This window comes from Hypanus sabinus, chromosome 12, assembly GCF_030144855.1.
Source record: "Hypanus sabinus isolate sHypSab1 chromosome 12, sHypSab1.hap1, whole genome shotgun sequence".
Taxonomy (NCBI): Eukaryota; Metazoa; Chordata; class Chondrichthyes; order Myliobatiformes; family Dasyatidae; genus Hypanus; species Hypanus sabinus.
Window position 1 is genome coordinate 22,030,591 of NC_082717.1, and position 12,267 is coordinate 22,042,857.

A 12,267-nucleotide genomic window follows, 5' to 3' on the forward strand; every position below is an offset into this window, starting at 1 on the left:
CTTCTGCATCCTGGGGAATAAAGTTCTGACCTATTCAGCCTTTCCTGAGAGCCCAGATCCTCAACTCCCATCAACATACTAGTAAATTTTCTCTGCACTCTTTCAACCTTATTTACATCTTTCGTGTCGGTAGGTGACCAAACTGCACACAATACTCCAAATTAGGCCTCACCAACATCTTGTACAGCTTCAACATAACATCCCAACTGCTGCATTGATTTATAAAGACCAATGTGCCAAAAGTTTTCTTTACAACCCTATCTACCTGTGATCCACTTTCAATGAATTATGGAGCTGTATTCCCAGATCTCTTTGTTCTACCACATTCGTCAGTGCTTTACCATTCACTGTGAAAGACCTTACTTGGCTTGTCTTACCAAAGTGCAACACCTCACACTTGTCTGCATTAAATTCCATCTGCCGCATTTCAAAACATTTTTTCCAGCAGGTCCAGATCCCACTGCAAGCCATGATAGCCTTCCTCGTTGTCCCCTACACCTCCAGTCTTGGCAACATCCACAAATTTGCTGATCCAATTAACCACATTATGATCCAGATCATTGATATAGATGACAAACAACAATGGACCCAGTACTGATCCCTGCGGCACACCATTATTCACAGGCCTCTGATCAGAGAAGCAAACATCTACGGCATATTCTTGCTCATTCCATAAAAACAACATCTAATCCAATTTCCTGCCTCATCTTGAATGCCAAGCGACTGAATGTTCTTGACCAACCTCCCATGTGGGACCTTATCAAAGGCCTTGCTAAAATCCATGCAGACAACATCCACTGCCTTGCCTTCCTCAACTTTCCTAGTAATTTCCTTGAAAAACACTGGAAGATTTGTTAGACATGATCCACCATGCACAAACCCATGTTGACTATTATTAATTAGTCCTTGGCTATCCAAATACCTGTATATCTGTTCCTTAGATTACCTTCCAATAACATTCCCACTAGAGCTGTTTTATCACACATTATGGAAGATGGATCTGAACATCTGAGTGCATTTGCTTCAAGATCACTGACGAACGCAGAACGCAACTACGCACAGATCGACCAAGAGGCCCTTAGCCTAGTCTGGGGAGTAAAGAAGTTCCACCACTACTTCTATGGACAAAATTTTATGCTAGTGACTGATCACGAGCTCTTTGTGCCCATTTTTAATCCCAGGAAGGAAATCCCAATGACAAGTGCTACCCGGTTGTAATGTATGGCACTTTTCCTAAGACCCCACTCTTAGGACATAGAGTTCAAGGGTACCAAACAACACAGCAACACTGATGACTTGTTACATCTTCCACTTAAGATCCACAGAAGAAAAGTCTTCATTCTATGATGCAGCAGATTTGCTTCATACAGCATTGGTGGACTAGTTACCGGAAACACATTCTGAAATACAATGGGAAACAATGAATGATCCGACATTGTCAAAAGTCTATGACATCACCATGCAAGGATGGCCAATTCATGGTAACCCTATGTTTCCGAGTAATGAGTGAGACATCTGTCTGTCAAAGAACACTGATATGTGAATCTTGTCTTGTGGTTCCCTCTAAACTGCACACCAGATTATTAGAGAATCTGCATGAAGGACACCTGACACAGTCAAAATGAAGAATCTTGCCTGGAGCTATGTGTGGTTGACTTCACTGGGCTATTTATGGCCTTCATGTTCTGATTACCAATGAAGTCAACCATCTCAGCAAAGACTGTCTCTGCTCTGAGGACTATCTTTGCCAGAAATGGCTTACCTGAACAAATTGTGAGTGACAAACAGACCACAATGCATGCCAGAAGAGTTCGGATTCTTCATGAAGAAAAATAGCGTCAAACATTTCAAGTCAGATCCCATCACGCAGTAATGAATTTGTTAGCTGAAAGGTTTATCCAAACCTTCAGGAACACCATTAAAGCTATGGACAAGGAGAACATTTCTCTACAGCACAATTTGGACTATTTCCTCTTTGTGTATCGGATCTCTGTTCATGCAATGATAACTCAAACACCTGCAATGCTGTTCCTGAACAGGAATCTGAGATCTCACATAGACTTCCTGAAACCAGATCTATGGAAAGAAGTCCAGAATAAACAGTTCAGCCAGTTGCCAAGTGAATCAGCAAGTAGCTTTGAGGTTGGACAGGAAGTCCAAGCACATGATTACTGAGAAGACAAGTGGACCCCCAGTCGGATAGCTACTAGAACTGGACCACTGATGTACGCAGTTGATGTTGGAGATCATATATGGAGACGTCATGTGGATCAGATACTGGATGCTCACCTGAGTCAACTGCATCCAACAAGACAAACACATTATAGTCACTGGACTTACCTCTCAGTGATGATTATGTCACTACCAGCTATGTGACACCTGCAGTGAAAGATGTCTTTGACAAGATACCTGCCAAACCTGATGCCACTCCACAGGTTCAAAGATGCTATAAGACCATAAGACAAAGGAGCAGAATTAGGCCACTCAGACCATCGAGTCTATGCCATTCCATCATGGGTGATCCCAGATCCCACTTAACCCCACACATCTACCATATCCTTTGATACCCTGGCTGATCAGGAAACAATCAACTTCCACCTTAAATATACGCACGGACTTGGCCTCCACTGCAATCTGTGACAGAGAATTCCACAGATTTAATACTCCCTGGCAAAAACAATTCCTCCATACCTCTGTTTCAAAGGGTTGCCCCAAAATTTTGAGGCTGTGCCCTTGAGTTCTGGATACCCCCCACTATAGGAAAGATCCTCTTCACATCCACCCTACCTAGTCCTTTCAACATTCGGTAGTTTCAATGAAATCAATTTCTTCTAAATTGCAGAGAGTACAGGCCCAAAGCTGCCAAACGCTCCTCATATACTAACTGCTTTATTCCCGGAATCATCCTGGTGAGCCTCCTCTGGACTCTCTCCAATGACAAAACATTCTTTCTGAGATATGGGGCCCAAAACTGTTGGTAATATGCCAAATGCGGCCTTGACTAGTGCCTTATAAAGACTCAGCATTATCTCCTTGCTTTCATATTTTATCCCTCTTGAAATAAATGCTGACATTGCATTTGCCTTCTTTACCACAGACTCAACCTGTAAATTAACCTTCTGGGAGCCTTGCACAAGGACTCCTAAATCCCTCTTCATCTCTGATGTATCAACCTTCTCCGCATTCAGATAGTCCACACTATTATTCCTCTTACCAAAATGCATTATCGTACATTTTCCAACACTATATTCCATCTGCCACTTCTTTGCCCATTCTTCCAATCTGCCTACATCCTGCTGCAAACATATTGCTTCCTCAGCACTACCTACCCCTCCACCTATCATCATATCATCTACAATCTTTGCCACAAAGCTATCAATTCCTTTATCGAAATCATTGAAAAGTAGCGATCCCAATACTGACCCCTGAGAAACACCACTAGTCACCGGCAGTCAACCAGAAAAGGCTCCATTTATTCCCACTCACTGCCTCCTGCCTGTCAGCCATACTGCTATCCATGCCAGTGTCTTTCCTGTAACACCATAGGGTCTTATCTTGTTCAGCAGCCTCATGTGTGGCACCTTATCAAACACTTTCTGAAAATTCAAGTAAACAGCATCTACTGCCTCTCCTTTGTCCTCCCTGATTGTTACTTCCCCAAAGAAGATTTATCAGGCAAGATTTCCCTTTATAGAAACCATGCTGACTTTGACTTATTTTATCATTAGTCTCCAAGTACCTCGAAACTTCATCCTTAATAATAGACTCCAACACTTTTTCAACCACTGAGTTAGGCTAACAGGCCTATAATATTCTTTCTTTTGCATTCCTCCCTTCTTAAAGAGTGGAGTGACATTTGCAATCTTCCAGTCCTCTGGGATGGTGCCAGAATCAAGTGATTCTTGAAAGAAACAGAGCACAACCCAAAAGGCTGAATCTTTAGTATAGTGAAGCTAGTTATGGACTGTTATTGTCAAGGTATGTTTATTCTACATCTGAATGCATGAAGGGTCAGAAATAAGGCGGATGAGCTTGAAGCTCAGGTGCGAATGGGTAACTATGATGTTGTTGGGATAACGGAGACATGGCTGCAGGGAGATCAGACCTGGGAAATGAATGTACAAGGGTATACGTGCTATCGTAGGGACAGAAATGTGGGCAGAGGGGGTGGGGTGGCCCTGTTGGTGAGGAATGAGATTCAGTCCTTTGCAAGGGGGGACATAGGATCAGGAGAAGTAGAGTCTGTGTGGATAGAACTGAGGAACAGTAAGGGCAAAAGGACCCTAATGGGTGTTGTCTACAGGCCACCAAACAATAGCGTGGATATTGGGTGCAAGTTGAATAGGGAGTTAACATTGGCATGTGGCAAAGGTAATGTCACAGTAGTTATGGGGGATTTCAACATGCAGGTGAACTGGGAGAATCAGGTTGGTGCTGGACCCCAGGATAAGGAGTTTGTAGAGTGCCTAAGGGATGCATTCTTGGAACAGCTTGTATGAGAGCCGACCAGGGACAAGACTATTCTGGATTTAGTGTTATGTCATGAACAGGATTTGATAAGCGATCTTGGAGCCATTAGGAGGTAGTGATCATAATATGATAAGTTTTTATCTGCAATTTGCGATGGATAAGGGCAGCTCGGAAGATTCAGTGTTGCAGTTGAACAGGGGAGACTATGGAGCCATGAGGGAGGAGCTGGCTAAAGTTAACTGGACGGATATCCTAGCAGAAAAGACAGTGGAACAGCAATGGCAGGTATTCTTGGGAATAATGCACAAGGTGCAAAATCAGTTCATCCCCAGGAGAAGGAAGGATTCAAAGGGGGGAAAGGGCCACAGTGGTTGACAAAGGAAGTCAGAGATTGCATAGCATTAAAAAAAAGGAAGTATGACAGAGCTAAGGTGAGTGGGAAGACAGATAATTGGGAGGTTTTTAAGGAACAACAGAACTTAACTAAAAAGGCAATACAGGGAGAAAAAATGAGGTATGAACACAAGCTAGCCAGGAATATAAAGGAGGATAGCAAAAGCTTTTTTAGGTATGTGAAGAGAAAGAAGATAGTTAAGAACAATGTTGGGCCCTTGAAGAATGAATTGGGTGAAATTGTTATGGGAAACAGAGAAGTGGCAGAAGAATTTAATAAGTACTTTAGATCTGTCTTCACTAGGGAAGACACAAGCAATCTCCCAGATGTATGGATGGGTCAAGGACATAGAGTAACAGAGGAAATGAAACAGATTGACATTAGGAAGGAAACGGTGATGAGTAGACTGATGGGACTGAAGGCTGACAAATCCCCAGGTCCAGATGGTCTGCATCCTAGGGTACTAAAGGAGGTGGCTCAGGAAATTGCGGATGCATTGGTAATCATTTTCCAATGTTTCTTAGATTCAGGATCAGTTCCTGAGGATTGGAGAATGGCTAATGTTATCCCACTTTTTAAGAAAGGATGGAGGGAGAAAACTATCGACCTGTCAGCCTGACATCGGTGGTGGGGAAGATGCTCGAGTCCATTATTAAGGATGAAATAGTGGCATATCTAGATAGCAGTGATAGGATTGGGCTGAGCCAGCATGGATTTACCAAGGGCAAATCATGCTCGACTAATCTGTTTGAGTTTTTTGAGGATGTAATCAGGAAGTTAGACAGGGGAGATCCAGTGAATGTAGTGTACCTCGATTTTCAGAAGGCATTTGATAAGGTCCCACATAGGAGACTGGTGGGTAAAATCAAAGCTCATGGCATTGGGGGGAAGACATTGACATGGATAGAAAACTGGTTGGCAGATAGAAAGCAAAGGGTAGCGGTGAATGGGTGTTTCTCGGAATGGCAAGTGGTGACTAGTGGGGTGCCACAGGGCTCGGTATTGGGACCACAGCTGTTTACGATTTATGTCAATGATTTAGATGAAGGCATTGAGAATAACATCAGCAAATTTGCTGATGATACTAAGCTGGGTGGCAGTGTGACATGTGATGGGGATGTTAGGAGAATTCAGGGTGACTTGGATAGGCTGGGTGAGTGGGCAGATACTTGGCAGATGATGTTTAATGTGAATAAGTGTGAGGTTATCCACTTTGGGAGTAAGAACAGGAAGGCAGATTATTATCTGAATGGTGTAGAGTTAGGTAAGGGAGAAATACAAAGAGATCTAGGAGTACTTGTTCATCAGTCACTGAAGGTGAATGAGCAAGTGCAGCAGGCAGTGAAGAAGGCTAATGGAATGTTGGCCTTTATTACAAAGGGAATTGAGTACAAGAGCAAGGAAATTCTCTTGCATTTGTACAGAGCCCTGGTGAGTCCATACTTGGAGTATTGTGTACAGTTTTGGTCGCCAGGGTTAAGGAAGGACATCCTGGCTGTAGAGGAAGTGCAGCATAGATTCACGAGGTTAATTCCTGGGATGTCTGGACTGTCTTATGCAGAGAGGTTAGAGAGACTGGGCTTGTACATGCTGGAATTAAGGAGATTGAGAGGGGATCTGATTGAAACATATAAGATTATGAAGGGATTGGACAAGATAGAGGCAGGAAATATGTTCCAGATGCTGGGAGAGTCCAGTACCAGAGGGCATGGTTTGAGAATAAGGGGTAGGTCATTCAGGACAGAGTTAAGGAAAAACTTATTCTCCCAGAGAGTTGTGGGGGTCTGGAATGCACTGCCTTGGAAGGTAGTGGAGGCCAATTCTCTGAATGCTTTCAAGAAGTAGCTACATAGGTATCTTATGGATAGAGGAATCAAAGAATATGGGGACAAGGCAGGAAACGGGTATTGATAGTAGATGATCAGCCATGATCTCAAAATGGTGGTGCAGGCTCGAAGGGCCGAATGGTCTACTTCTGCAGCTATTGTCTATTGTCTATTTGAGTATGGCTTGTTCAAGGAAAATTGAATGTTTTGTTACCTACATAGTTTTATGTTACATTAATGTAAAGAGGGAGGAAGCGTAATGTCTGGATCTTTTTCTTTCAGAGCAATGACTCCCCTTAGCACTATGTATGGACCTGGCTAAAGTCCCCTCCTCTTAAAACTTTTTATGTTCAGATTGGCCGCTGATCAAAGCTCTTTTTCACTGAACCAATCTTGTGGCTCCATTGCGCCAAGGTATGGTTCAGAGTCCTGCCTCTGTGGTTTGGTGCCAAGTGGTCTTTCCTCTCCCACATTTCTTCTGCACTTCAGGGGTTCAATGAAGTGCTGTCTTAATGATGGAGTTGGCATCTCTTCTTATTACATGCCCAATCCATCTCCAATGTTTCCTCATGATGACTGTGGCCATGTCCTCTTGCTGACACTGAAGAAGTGGGGCATGGTTGGAGATCTTTCTCGGCTGGAAAAAATGGAGGATCTTCTGAGTTTTGGGGCAAAAGTTTAGGGGCAACACGAGGAGGAACTTCTTTACTCAGATAGTGGTAGCTGTGTGGAATGAGCTTCCAGTAGAAGTGGTAGAAGCAGGTTCGATACTGTCATTTAAAAAAAAATTGGATAGGTATATGGACAGGAAAGGAATGGAGGGTTATGGGCTTAGTGCAGGTAGGTGGGACTAGGTGAGAGTAAGCAATCAGCACGGACTAGAAGGGCCAAGATGGCCTGTTTCTGTGCTGCAGTTGTTATATGGTTAAATGTCATATCTTTTGGAGGCTTGTGGTGTGGAATGAGAACAGCTGGCAAGTCCATTCTCTGCCATACGGCACTATACCAGCATTCTACCCCGTACAAGCAGCATTCACATGACATAATTTGGAAATGATCACCTTGAACAAGAAAAAGCCTTAGACATGCACCCCTTCTCAGAATTGAGAAAGAAAGAAAACAAGTTAGTGAAGATAGAAAAGAATTTGGAGGAAAACAAAGGGAACTTCTGTGATAGGATGTAATATAGGCTTTGAGGTGCAGTTATGCTCCTTTATGTAATATAAAATGGTTGGCATCCATCTGTCTTGAAGGGCAATAGATAATGATCATCATCATCACAAGCTTGGGCAGAAGGTTTGGAGATCCTGAGATGTCCAGTTGTTAAGATCCCCCTCGGGGCCTCACCAACGTAGACCAAAGGAAACATTATGAACTTAGAACATAGAAAATAGACATCTACATAACAGGCCCTTTGGACCACAAAGTTATGCCAACCATGTAACCTACTCCAGAACCTGCCTAGAATTTCCCTAGTGCACAGCCCTCTATTTTTCTAAGCTCCATGTACCTATCTAAGAGGCTCTTAAAAGACCCTGTCGGATCCGCTTCTGTCGCCGCTGCTGGCAGTGTATTCCACACACCCACCACTCACTGTGAAAAACCTACCCCTGACACCCCTCAGTACCTATTTCCAAGCACCTTAAAACTATGCCCCCTCATTTCAGCCCTGGGAAAAAGCATCTGATCAATGATCAATCCCCCTCATCATCTTTTTCACCTCTGTAAGGTCACTTCTCATCCTCTGTCTCTCCGAGGAGAGAAGGCCAAGTTCACTCAACCTATACTCATAAGGTACGCCCTCCAATTCACGCAACATCCTTGTAAATCTCCTCTGCACTCTCTCTGCAGTATCCACATCCTTCCTGCAGTGAAGTGACCAGAACTGAACACAGTACTCCAAGTGGTGTCTGACCAAGTTCTTATAAGCTGTAACATTACCTCACAGCTCTTGAACTCAATCCCACATTTGAGTTCAACACACACCATACGCCTTCTTAACAACACTATCAAACTGCACAGCAGCTTTGAATGTCCTATGGACACAGACCCCCAAGATCTCTCAGATCCTCCACACTGCCAAGAGTCTTTCCAATAATATTATATTCTGTCCTCAAATTTGACCTACCAAATGAATTACTTCACACTGATCTGGGTTGAAGCCCATCTGCCACTTCTCAGCCCAGTTCTGCATCCCATTGATGTCCTGCTGTAATCTCTGACAATCCCCCAGACTATACACAACATCCCCAACTTTTGTGTCATCAGCATACTTACTGAGCCACCCTTCTACTTCTTCATCCAGGTTATTTATAAAAATCACAAAGAGGAGGGGTCCTAGAACAGATCCCTGTGGAAAACCACTGGTCACCGACCTCCATGCAGAATACAAAATATCTACAACCACCCTTTGCCTTCTGTGGACAAGCCAATTCTGGATCCACAAAGGAAGGTCTCCTTGGATCCCATGCCTCCTTATTTCTGAAGGAGCCTTACATGGGGAACCTTATCAAATGCCCATATACACTACATCCAGTGCTCTACCTTCATCAATGTGTTTTGTTAGATCCTCAAAGAATTCAATCAGGCTCGTAAGGCATGACCTGCCCTTAACAAAGTCAAGCTGACTTTGTTAGACGACAAAGTCCATCTAACAAAGTAATCAAAGTCAAGCTGACTTAATCAGATTAACACATACAATCAAGTTGGATGAACTCAGCATGTCAGGTAGCATCCGTTGAAATGAGCAGTCAACATTTTGGGCTGAGACCCTTCATCAAGACTGAAGAAGGAGGGGGCAGAGGCCCTATAAAGAAGATGGGGGGAGGGTGGAAGGTGCCAGGTGAAAAACCAATGAGAGGAAAGATCAAGGAGTGGGGGAGGGGAAGCAGGGAGGGGATAGGCAGGAGAGGTAAAGAAAGAATGTAAGGGGAAAGCACTATGGGTAGTAGAAGAAGGCAGAATCATGAGAGAGGTGATAGGTAGCTAGAAGAGGAGGCAGAGTAAAAGTGGGATGGGGGAAGGGAGAGGGAGGGAATTACCGGAAGTTGGAGAATTCGATGTTCGTACCAAGGGGCTGGAGACTACCCAGACGGTATTTGAGGTGTTGCTCCTCCAACCTGAGTTTGGCCTCATCATGGCAGTAGAGGAGGCCATGTATGGACGAGCACCGGGGCATGTCCACACACTGGTGGGCCTGCATTCTCCTTATACAGGGGTCAGACCTCCTCCCCGTCCTCTGTCGTTCATCCTGAGTCTGAAAGGAGTTGTTTCTGTGTGTCGCCAGCGAGGAGGCTTGCTGTTGGAGAGGACACATTCCACTCTCCTTTTTGCAAGACTGCTAGCCAGTGGCGGAAGCTGAAAGTGAGAGTGACCACCACTACCCACTACACTACCACACTAGATGCAAGGCAACAAACATTTTGACACCAATATTGATGAAATTCCATCAAAATTCTGTGCTGCTTTACAAAATTTACTCATTTCCAGCAAGACCATCAACTGCCCATTTATACCAACATTACACTAATCTAATTTTGTTCTCCTGACAGTCTACCAACTCCACTCACCCCAGGTTCTACCATTCACCTACACAAGAGACTCTTTTCTAAATGAAGTGAAAATTCAGAAATCAGAGGTGCAAAGGGACTTCGGAGTCCTGTTGCAGGATTCCCCCAAAGTTAATTTGCAGGTTGAATTGGTGACAAGGAAAGCAAATGCAATGTTAGCATTCATTTTGAGAGAACTAGAATATAAAAGCAAGGATGTAATGTGGAGGTTCTATAAGGCATTGATGAGACTGCTCTTGGATTATTGTTAATTGTTTTGGGCCCCTTATCTAAGAAAAAATATGATGATGGCATTGGAGAAGTTCCAGAAGAGGTTTAACGGGAATGATCTCGGGAATGAAAATGTTAACATAAGAGGAATGTTTGATGGCTCTGGACCTGTACTCACTGGAGTTTAGATGAATGAGGGTGGAGGGGTGGCTCTCATTGAAAATTATCAAATATTGAAAGGTTGATGAGTCTGTGGAATTCATTGCCACAGGCAGCTGTGGGGGCCAAACAAATGGATATACCGTGTTTAAGCTGAGGTTGATAAGTTCCTGATTAGCAGCACATCAAAGATATGTGGAGAAGGCAGAAGAATTGGGCTAGGAGAGATAATAAATCAGTCGTGATGGAATTCTGGAGCAAGATCGATGGACTGATTGGGCTAATTCTGCTCCTATGTCCAATGGTCTTATCATCTTTGAGAGGAGCAAATTGTAGTGGCCAGTTTTTTGACCAATCTGCATGTCTTTGAGATGCAGAAGAAACAGGAACATTCAAAAGAAATTCTCATGATCACAGGGAGAAAGTTTAGACTCCACAAAAATGGTGGAGAAGGTCAGGATTGAAACCAGACCACTGGCTAAGTGAAGCTCTGCCACTGGACTTGCTGTAATGTCATAGCTGGCAGTTTGTCTGAGGTGCTTTTACATTGCCAAAGCAGAACCTTGAACATTTTGTTGCCATATTTTGAAACCCTCTAACATTAATTAATTAATTTTGTTGATTCAGACAGCTTTGCGCAAATGGTGAACACTGTATGGAGATCATACTTGAAATTTAAATAAATCTTATTATCCTTCGTTCTTTACATGCTGTGTCGTATGATGTCTTTCCATGACCATGATTGTACTTGGCAAACTTTTCTGCATGAGTGGTTTGTCATTGCCTTCTTCTGGGCAGTGTCTTTACAAATGGGTGACCCCAGCCATATTTAATATTCAACATTCGAGATTGTCTGCCTGATGTCAGTGGTCGCATAACCAGGACTTGTTGATGTGCACCAGACGCTCATATGACCATCCACCACCAGCTCCCATGGCATCACTTGACCATGCTCGGGTGGCGGGGGGGTGGGGGGGGGTCTAAGCAAGGACTATGCCTTGCCCAAAGGTGACCTGCAGGCTAGCGGGGAGAGGGAGTGCCTTACTCCTCCCTTGGTAGAGACCTACACCCAAAAATCTTCTTAAAGATGGTTTAAGATACCTGATACTGTGATTATAGTAGATACAGACATCCCACCTCTCCTGGAAGTTCCGGGAGTCTCCCACATATTGATAGCAGCTTCCTGACTCCCGCAAATTATATACAATATCCTGGAAATCGATTTTTAGAGAGCGACAGAGAGCGAGCGAGACAGAAAGAGAGTGCGAGGCAGAGAGAGAGCGAGACAGAGCGTGAGAGAAAGAAAGCAAGCGAGACAGAGACAGAGAGCGAGACAGACAGACAGCGAGCGAGACAGAGAGTGAGTGAGACAGAGAGCGAGAGAGACAGAGAGCGAGAGAGTGAGCGAGACAGAGAGAGAACGAGAGAGAGACATAGAGGGAGAGAAAGGAAGCGAGCGAGACAGAGACAGACAGACAGCGAGCGAGACAGAGACAGAGAGCGAGAGAGAGAGAGAGAGTGAGCGAGACAGAGAGAGAGAGAGACATAGAGCGAGAGAAAGAAAGCGAGCAAGACAGAGAGCAAGCGAGACAGAGACAGAGCGAGAGAGAGAGAGAGAGAGAGAGAGAGAGAGCAAGAC

At 44.1% G+C, this 12,267-nt stretch overlaps 1 long non-coding RNA gene across 1 annotated transcript in view; it reads right to left on the minus strand.

The window, feature by feature from the left end:
- Window positions 1–12,211, minus strand: part of LOC132402704 (uncharacterized) — a 19,557-nt gene extending 7,346 nt beyond the window's left edge. The window contains exons 1-2 of the long non-coding RNA XR_009515040.1: window positions 11,730–12,211; window positions 1,272–1,400 (exon numbers count right to left, since the gene is read on the minus strand). This is a non-coding gene — a long non-coding RNA (uncharacterized LOC132402704). The remainder of the gene's footprint in view (window positions 1–1,271; window positions 1,401–11,729) is intronic.
- Between the last annotated feature and the right edge of the window lie 56 nt (window positions 12,212–12,267).